Source organism: Parasteatoda tepidariorum, chromosome 6 (genome assembly GCF_982258835.1).
Source record: "Parasteatoda tepidariorum strain Cologne lab strain chromosome 6, Ptep-v5.0, whole genome shotgun sequence".
Classification (NCBI taxonomy): Eukaryota; Metazoa; Arthropoda; class Arachnida; order Araneae; family Theridiidae; genus Parasteatoda; species Parasteatoda tepidariorum.
The window spans coordinates 13,364,558-13,377,223 of NC_141760.1; the positions used below are offsets into that span (position 1 = coordinate 13,364,558).

Here is a 12,666-nt window from a genome sequence, read left to right on the forward strand (position 1 = left end):
TCTAGAAACATTTGTCAGAAAACATCCGATATTTCCTTAGGTACTTACTCTTTTTTTAATCTGTTCTTAGCTTTGAAAACAAAGGATTAGAAATCAATCATCAAAATAGCATTTAACTACAAGATTTTTTTTTAAAAAAATCGAATAATGTCTGAAAATAAAGTCTTTAACGGGCTAAAGAAAATTTTTTAAGTCACAAATAATCTGTAAAAAAAAATTTTTTTTTTTTCATTATAAACATCTTTTATTAGACCTATTTTAATATATAGCTTTGAGACAAGGAAATCGACAAGATCTGATGAGTTTTGTTTGCGTATTTTAAAAGCCAACTTAGAAGAAAGTAAAAGAAAATGAACGCTGAAGAAGATACCCCTTATGAAAATTTAAGGTATATTTAAGGTTGATTTGAGGTATTTTTGAGGTATTAAGGTTGTTTTGAGGTATATTTGAGGTATATTTAAGGTTGCAGAGAAAACAGAAATAAAAATTATCCCTCGTAAAGGTTGTAATTAAGGTGTACGAGGTTGATTTATATATACTTCAGCTTGTTTTGAGGTTGTTTAAAATTCACTTCAAATCATCCAGACTGATAAGGTGATTTTTAAGGTATACCAGGTTTATTTTCTTACATTTGTAACAAAAGAGGTATTTTTGAGGTGTAAAATTTTTTACCTTATTTCAACTAAAAAGAGTGAGATATTTATTGAGGTATATGAAGTCATTTTATTTATACCTAAGCTTATTTTGAGGTTGTTTTAAATTCACTTCATATCAACCAGACTCATGAGGCAGTTTTTAAGGTTCACCAGGTTGTTTTTTTTACACTTGTAACAAAAGAGGTATGTACGAGGTATAAAAAATATAATTTTTTTCAACTAAAGAAAGTGAGGTCTTTATTGAGATGTATGAAGTCATTTTATTTATACCTAATGTTGTTTTAAGGTTGTTTAAAGTGCACTTCATATCAACTAGCTCACTTCCCAGAGTTCCGTGCTAGCCGGCAAATGGCGTGTGTGTTTGCAATCGAAAGTTTCTTTAAAATTCGGTAAGTGTGCTTGACATTTATTAATTTAGCTTTGTCATCTTTAATCAAATATGCCTCAATTTTCAAACTTAAATTTCATTATTTTTGTTTTAAAGACGCGTCCTGATCTTACATTATTTAAGTCGGAGGATATTCTTTGAGGCTATTGTTGTAGGCTTAGCAATAAGACAGATCAATCTAAATATTTCTCGTCGCTGTTTAGGGTAACGTTACTGGAGAATCGTTACAGCAGGTTACGCACAGTATATTTTATTGTTTGTAATTTATTCAAATATAACTATTCTCTTTGTTTTGCTTAAATGTATATTTTTTAACGTAGCAGTATGCAAGCTGATTGAGTAAAAAGTTCATAATTTCTCTTATAAATAAATCACTGAAAATTGAAAGTTAACAGTTTTTATATATTGCAGGTAATAAAACAAATAAACAATACTATTGTAAGGAACGAAATGCATATTTGTTGCCTTCAACAAAACTCTAACATACATATTTAACTAATAAAATAAACATATACAATAAAAATTGCAATCAGGGTAAATACATCACACAAAAATTTTAATATTTCTTCAAAAGTTGCATTTTCATAAAAATATATATTTACAAACATGAAGAAAAAAAACAATCCTGTTTTTCGAAGTAATTATTCATTTTTTTAAATTAATGTTTACTATTAACAGGTGATTCTAAGGTAGGAAACAAGTTTACCATATCAAATCAACAAATTTCATAAAAAAAATATATGAGAATTCCTAATAAAATCTGAAATTTTTTTTAATAAAAATATATGTAATATGATATGATAAGATTCAAGCTAATTTTAGTGAACTAATTTTTTAACCCCCCTCACAAATTAATAAAGCAAACTTCATAAATTTTCATAATCTGAAAAATATTTTGTTTTTAAACTCCAGAAATGATGAGAAATTGGAAATTCTAACATTATCGCAGAGAAAGAAAAGAATTTTTTTTATTTTTAAATGTGCAGAGTAAATAAAAATATAACGCTAATAAATAAAGAATTTTGAAAATTAAATTCTAATAACATTAAATTATGTAAGGATCAGAGAAAACTATAATATCAATGAAAAAAAAATCAGAACCGAATAATTTCGGTAATAATAAGTGATTGATATTAACAGCGATTACATTATATATAAGCGGGGATTACTGAACTTACATATACATTGCCTCTAGAGAGAAAAAGTTATTCTAATTCTAGATTGTTCACCACATTAGCAAAATAAATTTTTCTAGTGTCATCGCACTGGATGGAAATACAAACAGAAGATATATTTGTCACAGGTATTAAGTTAAAGTTGCCAGAATTAGTTACTTGTGTAATATGGCTTAGTTCAACATTAAAATTAAGATTAAGAGAACGCATCTTTTCACCAGAAATCATTTCTTCAATAACACCATAATAATTCCAGCAACAGCATATTGAATTCTGACAAGTACAAGTTACTAAAATTTTTACGAAGAAATTAATGCAGCCTAGTTTAAGTTTACTTGCCCTTTTATACATAAGCTTGGTTTAGTTGAGTATCTTAAAAGTATTTGTATGTGTATCACCTATTAAATAATATCTGAAGTTAGTTAGCAAAAAGGCAACTATAGGTGAAGGAAAACTGGCATCCACTTAAAAAATTCTCATGCAAAATTCAAACTTTTTGTCCGTTTAGTCCACTAAGGCAACGCCCCGCTCTTCCGTGCCACAGGTCCTGAGTTCGATCCTTGGGCCGGGCAAGGTTGACTCAGCCTTTCATCCCTTCAGTGGATCGATAAATGAGTACCGAGCATGCTTGGGAACTAAACACTGGGGGTTCCGCGTTCGGCTGACCACCTAACCGGAACATCTGCTCCTGCATCCCAGAGCCCAAGGTCAAGAAAACTGAAATGGGCACAGTAGACCTTGGCCCTCTATGGGCTGTCGCGCCACTGTGTTTAGTTTTATTTTAGTTTTTAGTCCGATAAGGCAAAATCTTGAATATTATTCTAGATCAACATGATGCAGTTTAATATTTTGGAATGATTTTCAATTTATTTTTAATAAGACTCGTGAAGACTCGTAAAGAGACTAAAAGAACATGAAAACTTTTCGTATAAATAGTGTGCTCTAATAAAATAGTTTTTATCTTTAATCCACAAAGAATATTGTATAAAACAAATTTACTGAGACAGCTATTCCAAAAAAATAATTTTATTATTTCAATTAAATATTAAAATCATTTTGGTGAACCTATACTTAATCTCCTTATATTGTAGTTAAAAAAGTTTAAAAGTATTATTGACTCTGGATTTTTGTTGTCAACATTAGTAACTTATCAAAGTTATATAAATATATATTTCAATTTCCTTCAATTTCTTAAAAAAAAATCTCATCTGAAAATTTCCAAATGAAACTTGCTATGCAACTTTTATGTAACTTGATTTTACTCAACTTGAACATGCAACTTTTACAGAGCTGCTCCGTAAATGGCATCCAGAATTTCAAGGTTTGAATAAGGCTGTCAATAATACGTGCTCTGCAGCTAGGAGGAAGTGGAGACTAGTAACTGGAGAGCCTTCCCCTGGGAGTAACTCTAAATATACACCAAAAAGAAAAAAGACAAGTAAATTATTCTCCCTTAATTCAATGAAATCTTTTCACCTAAAAAATTACTGATAAAGTTTGCATGATCTTTGATTTTTGAAAACATTATTTTATAGCATTATCTTAAATTATTCTCTCAGGCAAGTAAACATATAAACTTAATGTTGCTTTTATTTCGATGGGGCATGAAAAACACAAAACATTGATGTTCTACATTCTTTTATTAAAAGATGATTGATTCTTGATCACATTAAATAAAAGGTTGAAAATGACCTTTTGTTTTTAAAAACCTTACGTGATAGACAATTATTTTCGGAATCAGCAGCATTGAGAATTGGTTTTAGTACAATTTCTTTTGCGAAATTGGACTAAAAATTTAAACAAGCAGGCCAGTGTAATTGAATTTATTCAAAATTTGCTGAGAAAAAAATTTAAATATCAGCATAACAATCCATAATTAAAAATGGTCGGTTGAATTATTAGAAAATTAAGAATTTCAATAAGCGTGTTATTTCTACAGCAGTTTTTATATGCATCTTATAGAAAAATTAGCTTTTTTAAGTGATATGTTTAAACAGTCAAAGTAAAGAATTGAAATATACTGGGAGGAGAGTTTTGCAGGTCATTATTATTATTCTTATTCATCTGCTGTTACTAAAGAAACCATTTATTTATTCAAAATTGAATAGAAATAATAATAAAAGGTGATTTATGCAACGAAATAAGCTTTAAAATATTATTCTAATCTTTTAAAATTTGTCATTATCAATGTAAATATGACTCTCGCTAATTCAAATTTTTTATTTATAGGTTCCAATGCTCCAAATAACGTAAGCACAGCAAACTTGCAGAAGAAGCAGAGTAATTGTCAAGAATTTTGATATCTTGAACGAAAAATTAATTTTTTTTTGTTAATAAAAGTTTTTATTTGTAAGCTGGCTAAATTATTTAAATTTGCTGTTATTTCGCTTTTACAAAAAATTAGCGCCTTTAACATCTGTTCTATATAAATGAGTTCCCACATTTTTCTGAAACAAATGTATCCTCTTTTCACGATAGTTTAATTGAAATTATTAAAATTACAGAAACATTTGAAATGTTCTTTTAAGGTTTATGAGTCAGCATACTTAACATTATTCAACTCTACATGTTAATTTAAGATTAATAAATTTTATGAACTATTTAATTGCAAATTAGCACAAGGTTCACAAACTATAAATTAAAGGCGTTAAGTGAAAATTCCTATTTTGAATTGTGTGAGGAAGAATACATTCCAATGGGTTGTATTTCAAAATTAAAGGAAGATATATTCTTTGCATTGCATTTTACTTTTCTTCACACAATACATGGAAATCAGTCGAAAATTCTTTCGAAAGAAAGATTCATCCGTATTCCGCCTATGTGTTTAGAAAATAGTTTCTTAGCATCAGGATTAGCAGTGAAAATTAAGACAGACCGTAAAAAGTTAATAAGTAATTACCACCTAATGTGTAACATTAAAAACTCCATCAGAGTGATAAATACCTCTACAAGTGAAAAGATATATATTTTAGGTTAAAAATTAGCAGTCTAACGAGAAACATTTTAATTATATTTAATTACCAGCATTAGCATAAAAAAATATAACCTGAAGGGAAAAATGGCATATTTTAGTTTGATTAAAAAAATTTCCTTTACAAGCATAAAAACCTATATTTGAGGTGAAAAATAATACACCTTACGTTAGTAAAAAATCACCTTTCCAACTATCAAAAATTACACCTGAGGTAGATTTGAAATAACCTGAAGAGTAAAATGACATGCCTCAGGTTGAAAAATATATACCTCTACAAGCATAAAATTAGATACCTGAGGTTGAAAAATAATTACCTGAGGTCGAACAACATACACCTGAGGTTGATTTATAATAACCTGAAGTGTAAAATGACACACCTTAGGTTGTTGAATAAATACTTCCACAAGTGTAAAAAAATATATTTCAAGCTGATAAGTAATAACCTAAGGTCGAACAAAATACACCTGAGGTTGATTTGAAATAACCTGAAGTGTAAAATGACACACCATACGTTGAAAAATATATATCTCTACAAGCATAAAATTAGATACCTGAGGTTGAAAAATAATTACCTGAAGTGGAACAAAATACACCTGAGGTTGATTTATAATAACCTGAAGTGTAAAATGACACACTTTAGGTTGTTGAATAAATACTTCCACAAGTGTAAATAAATATACTTCAAGCTGATAATTAATAACCTAAGGTTGAAAATGAAACACTTTAAAGTAGTAAATATCTACCTCTCCCCAGATGTAAAATTTAACACCTCAAGTTGAAACATATATACCTCTGGAGGTATATATTAAGGTATATTTGAGGTTGGTTTTGAGGTATTCATTTGCACCCTTTTCAACCTCAACGACGTCTTTAAATAACAACCTCCTTTATACCTTTAAAATATACCTTGTTTATACATCATTTATACCTCGATTTTTTCATAAGGGACAATACAGAAATTTATATATGCTTTACAGACTCACACGTAACTCTGCTGCGCATGTTTTCAAAATAAACGATATAAACCCTGTAAAAATGTTCGTCTTGGCAAAGCTACTAGGACAAAGAAGAAGAGGATGGATGGATGCAGTTGAGAGAGAATCCTAAATGTTAAGAACTGGAGAACCATTGTTACATATAGGGTTGCTTGGAACTCTTTTTAACCCACTGACGGTTCTGCAAGTAAAAAGACGTGTTTTAACCTGTAATCTTCTCCGCACAGTAAAACCGGTTTTTCCATGTTATTAGATAAGGAAATGGTGAATTGGAGAGAAACGTTACCCTAATTTTTCTCACTTGCTAGACCGCCAGTGGGTTAAAAAGTTGTCTTTGGGCTGTCTTGCTATTGATCATGATTTTACATTCAATCTTTTTCTCTCTAATTAGCATCAGATTAATTTAGTATTAATATAGTCATGTTTAATTAAAGTCATAATACAAATATGAAGCATTGATACATTGTAATAACTCCTCAGTCCCCTGCACTCCGAGGTCCCGTGGCACATACCTTAGGAAATACTGAGATAAAGCATGGATTTGAATTTTAACTGAATCCCTTTATACTAGATGAAAATACATTCTTCGTTTTATGATTACAACAAGGGAATTATTTCGATATCGCTAATGGCCCTTTCAAGATTAGCTAGAGCACTAAAATTTTAGACGAAGCTATTTACCAGGTCACATAACAATTTTCAATCACTTTCTGATCACTAGAAACAAAATTTATCATCATATTATCAACGATTAGAATTTACTATTTCGTTTTAAATATTAAAATCGAAAGACTTAGGGTGCATTACTTTTGTCTTAAACTTCTATAAACTCCGAAAATCTCCCCCATGTCTTTCAAAAGTGATGCGTCTCAAAATGTTTCAAAAGTGATGCGTCTTAAGTTGTGTCAAAGATGATGCGTCTTAAAAATTTTTGGTCTGACAAAAACAAAAGTATCTTTTCCTTTTTCATCCATTTTAAAACTGCAGTTTTTGAAAATTTATTTTTTATATATTAATTTATGTATATATCTTTGACTTTAAAGGCAGAATTAAATTACAGAATACTATTTAACTTAACTTAAGAAATAGCATTCTTTTGACTGATTTGGAAAGAGCTTCATTTTCTCCCCCCCCCCCGTACTAAATCCCCTTTTATCGTATCAGGAAAAATGATCACAAGATATCTCTTATCAGATAGGTAACCCTACTTCACTGGTGAGAGCCAGTCGATATTAGATTTGTTATCTTTCTGACAAATACTGTTGAGCAAAGAGTTGTGAATGAAATGAGAAGTTAAATTACTTATAAGTAACTGCAACTGCATTAAATTTGAAGCTGAAATATCATGTTACTTACTCTTTTAATCTCTTCAGACCTCTCATAGGGAAAGACGGGCAGAACGTTTGAATGTGTTTAAAAATACTAAATAGTTCATTAAAAGATCTGCTAATTGGCATTTTAAAGAAAAAAAAATATCAATATTTTTTTATTTATAAAAAAGGAAAATTATATCACGTAACTAATATGTCTTTAAGTAGTAGTAGTACTTTAGTTTCGTAGCGTTAGAGTTGCGCAATGAGCTATTGGTCGCGGTCTGGGAAATATTCCTGAGATGATCCAAAGATATGAAATCACAATTTTAATCCTCTGGAAAGGGGATGACTCCTCCTCTTTGGTAGCCCGGTGACCTGCTCGAGCTCTTTACAGTAAAACAGTTTAACGAAGACAAATACCACTCACTCTTGGTTCCTTCACAGGTTGATCAAAGTGGCCACATACCCACTCAATGACCACTGCCAGTGATGCTTGCATCCCCTCTGCAGAAGATTAAAATCGTGATGGCATGTCTTCGGATCATCCTCAGGGATGTTTCACCAGACCGTCGCCAATGGCCCATTGTGCAGTTCTAGTGCGACGTAAATGAACTACAACAAACAGCCAGTGATGCTTGATTTAGATTATCTACAGAGAAACGTGTTTTACGATCAATTCACTGTTGGGCAAAAATACTGCTTCCATTGTTGATCATCAGATACATTTTTATCGAATTCTGCTCATTATCGTACGAAGGCAACTGGCTCCATAAGTATCCGTTCACACTGCATAAAATTCAAGCACCACTAATCGCCGCCCCGAAGGTAGGAGAACATGATTGGTGAGTTTTACACCTGAGAATTTATTTCAACAATCAGGTTCTCATTTTCCATCGACGGTGATTGGTGAAGCGTCAATCGCATGCAATGAGAAAGACCCATAAAATTTCGAACTTGAATGCGCTAGCTACCCTGCTTATTTTTTGTTCAAAAACAGTAATAAAAATATGTCAGGTTCCTTACAGAGTGGAAAATCTAATTCCTACTCTACTGACTTTTGGCTGTGTTGTAAATAGTACCCCTTTGAAAAAATTATTGTAATGAGTTAGCGCTAAAATAAAAGTGAAGTATCACAAAGATTAGTTATCAGTATCTTTCATGAATTCTAAAGCTTGTTCATTTTACCAGATTTTGAAAGTTGGCCAAAGCGGCGATAGTTAAAAAAGGAATTTAAAACAAATTTACTCCAAGAGACACCCTTCGAGAGTTGTTGTAGTTCATTTACGTCGCTCTAGAGCTGCACAATGGGCTATAGGCGACGGTCTGGGAAACATCCCTGAGGATGATCCGAAGGCATGCCATCACAATTTTGATCCTCTGTAGTGACCCTTCGAGTGATCAAACAACTCTATCAACAGTAGAGACAGACAATCTGCATTAGCGAGCAGGAAATACTATGCACACTTTCCACGTATGTCCCATATAAATAAAGAGCATCGACTACCTCTCTCCTGCAGAAATCAAAACGTCCCATTTTCTCGACTTCGTACCAGAGCATATCCGTCATAAGTTAAGTCATTCCGATTCAGTCTTACAACAGATGACAAAATGTAAATGCGGTGCTCCTGCCGATATGGACATCATCCTCCTATGCACGCTTTTAGAATCACACACTTCGAACACTGTTTGGTCTTGGGTCTCTGTCTTTCTCATCACTCATGGACACTTCAAATGATCACAAAATCCAATCATTCATTGAATTCCTAAATTCTGTCCATTTACTGTACATTATCCAACCACTCATACTGCATAATAAGTGAACTGTAAGTGGAAAACAGCAAAGAGCTCCAAAAGATGCCCGTCAATCATTATCTTTCAGACTTTGAAAGTCAAATTTAATAAGTTACATTAAATGTTTCGATTTTTGTTTTGTTTTGTTCAAACTCAAATTTGAAATGCCACATTTTCCTCACTAACCTTTTTCTTGTGCCGTTTGCAAGTAATCACAGAAACTTTGATTCAATTTCCCTATTTTCCGTGGTCAAAAATGGAGTGCCAAGTTGATCTTACACTGCTGATCCAATTATCTTGAAATGATGAACTAATTGTGTTTTCATTAATTTATTGGGTACTTCTACCTCAAGATATTGCTTCGGGATACTCTGTACCATATATAGCAGTACTTTTACTTTCGTTACTTGTACCACCGGTACAAGTAAAAAGTACGTACTTTTACTTGTACTTCGTTACTTTTTAAATTTAGTACTTTTACTTGTACTTTCGTTACTTTTTTAGGAAAAAAGTACAAGTATTTGTAACGGAAATGTCGAATGAAATCGTTACTTTTTTCTATAACTCGGTAAGCTTTCTGAAAAATGTTAATGTCCAAATGTTCATAAAAATTTTAGATTTCATATAAATTTTAATATCTAATCATTTTCTATTTACAAAATAACATTTTATATTTATTTGAAACATTTTTCATTCATTTAAATATGTTAATTAAAAATTTTGTTAACAATGTGTGCGCATTGGATGCTTTTTTAAATAATTTAAACAACTAATTTAATATTACTATTACAAAAAATTTTGGCACAAGTTTTAAATTTTTTGAGGTTAAAGTATTAAATTATAAAAACAAATCTAAAATATTATAATTTTTTTTATTTAACAACAAAATATTTTTTTGGAATTATATTAAACGTAACATATATATTACTACGTAAGCGTATTAGTTATTCATATCACAAAATTTTGAAATAAAACTTTCGTTCATAATTTTTGATTATGAGTGGATTTAGTATAGCACATCGTTATTACAAATCCAAAAATTGGCAGTATGAAATATTTTTTAAGAAAAAAAAATTATATTCAAAAACAAACTATAATTTGTAGTTTATTAGATTTATAGGGGTCTCCTGTATATGAATACATTTTTTTTAAATTTATTTTCAAATATAAGTTATAATGTTTATCAAATTTGTCGAACAAGGTAATTTATTTTTAAAAAAAAGTTTCCGAAAATAAAAACAAAATTTGAAAAAAAAAATTTATAGTTCTAAAATTAACATAAATCTAAGCTCCTTTTTATATGTAAACAGATAATTTTGATTTCTGGTTCGGCTTCTGGGTATTTTAAATGTTCACTATTGAAGGAGCTTTGTAACATTCGAATTAGATTTTATTCCGTAATAATATGATTTCTACCACTTTTATCTTTTTTTTATTTATATAAATCAACAAATATTTATTTTGAATTAGCAAATATAAATTTTTATTTAAATAAAAAAAGACTATCTTTAAGTTAATATAAACTAGGGAATAGTTAATAAGACTAGGGAAAGAATAAAGATCTGTCGTTTCCGTAAATTTTGATATTCGTTTCTCATTAATCAACTATATTGAGGTTTATTAATTATAATTGTGTACTATAAGTCGCGCTAACGATGTTTAAAAGTTAGAGGAACTCGCTTACTCGTAAATATTTAATCAGTTTATTTCTTTTCTTTGAAGCAGTTTTCAAATTTTAGATAAAATTTCTTTTTCGTGCAAATCCATAAAAAGTTTGATATTAAAATTATATTTGATTTAAAAATTATATTATACGATTATATTATAAAATTATATTATAATATTCTTCCGAATTAAAAAATGGTTTAATGTCCATAACTTTCAAAATTAAAAATAATTAAATAAATAACAACAATTTTTCAAAAACATTAAAGAACATAAGAATATTATTCAATAAAATTTTAGGTTACTTTGAATTTTCGATTTCCTAGAAATGTACTTTTAAATCGTTACTTTTTTTGTTTAGTACTTGTACTTTTACTTGTACTTTTTACTCGTTACTCTTTAAAATAAGAACTTTTTACTCGATACTTTTTTTAAAAATACTTGTACTTTTACTCGTTACTTTTTAAAAGTAACGTTGCCATATATGCTTTGTACTCATGATATTGCCTGTGAAATGTGATTCTTGGTGACTGGAACTTGAGTATTCACTGTTTTTGGCAAAACACCATATGCCTTAAGCAATAAATACTTAAAAAATGAAGTCTATGAACACGAAATGAAGTTACCAATACTGGTTTATATGTGTTGTGAACGCCTCGTGGAGCCTTTTAGTTGCTTGAAGCGGTGGTGGTTCGGTTGCAATACGTTTCTTCTCCTTCAACACACGAGGAGCTCCTCGTATACATTCAAAACAAGCAACTGGGTGGATTCGTTTTCCTTAAATAATAGACCGTTAAACTATCAGGAATTTTTGAGATAAGTTGACCAAAGAAAAATAAAGTCTTCATTCAATAAAAATAAAATTTTATAAAATCTTTACACCGTTAACCTTTTAGTTATAGCTATATGTATGAAAAATTTGAAGACTGGAATTTAAAAAAAATTGTTTTTACTAAGAATTAAAGTGAAACTAATACTTTTAAAATTTCTAAGAGCCATTTTTGCCACCCCTTTTTAAAGTTTTCGCGGTTTTAAGTGAAGCTTAAGTGGCTATCGGTCTTATGATTTTGACATAAAATATTTTCTTCAGGTGAAGTAGCCTAATTGAGTGCTTTCCTGTGATGATTTTATGGCTTTGAGCGATCCCTAGGTTTTTGAGATGTCTTTTATAGGGTCATTCCATGTGCAAAGTTAATGCAAAGTTATTTAATGGCAGGTCAAGGTATTTAGTTTTCTGTATCACTGGAACAGTTTGGGTGAAGATTTGTAAGCTTTCAGTGAATTTTGCACTAATTCTTGAGTTTTTCATTAATAATAAATTTCTCTTATCACCATTATGGCTACATTTCAATTTGTGCACCACTCCTCAATTTCAAATTCGTCTTGTAGTCTTGAAATGGCGAAATCAGGGATTGGAAAATAGTAATTCTTTTTGACATTTTATCTACCTCTTTAATTAGTTATGTGTAGTGGTGGGAAAATTCTTTCAAATTTGATTTAATAGTTGTTGGAGGATATGGACGATTACAGCAAAAACGAATTTTGTACTAAATACTGAAAAAATCAAAGTTTTATTTATGTACACTTGAATTTGATTGTTCAATTCCTATCAGATCTATTTTCACATCGTAACTACGGTATTGAGAGCATGTGTGGTCTAAAAACGTTGTTTCCTTTATCACGTGATTTAACAGAAAATACGTGTGAAA

General features: G+C 30.0%; 1 long non-coding RNA gene across 1 annotated transcript; it reads left to right on the forward strand.

The window, feature by feature from the left end:
- Positions 1-915: 915 nt before the first annotated feature.
- Positions 916-4,539, forward strand: LOC147807555 (uncharacterized). Its single transcript, XR_015434517.1, has 3 exons — positions 916-1,045; positions 3,508-3,657; positions 4,449-4,539. It is a non-coding gene; the product is annotated as an uncharacterized LOC147807555 (long non-coding RNA).
- Positions 4,540-12,666: the final 8,127 nt, after the last annotated feature.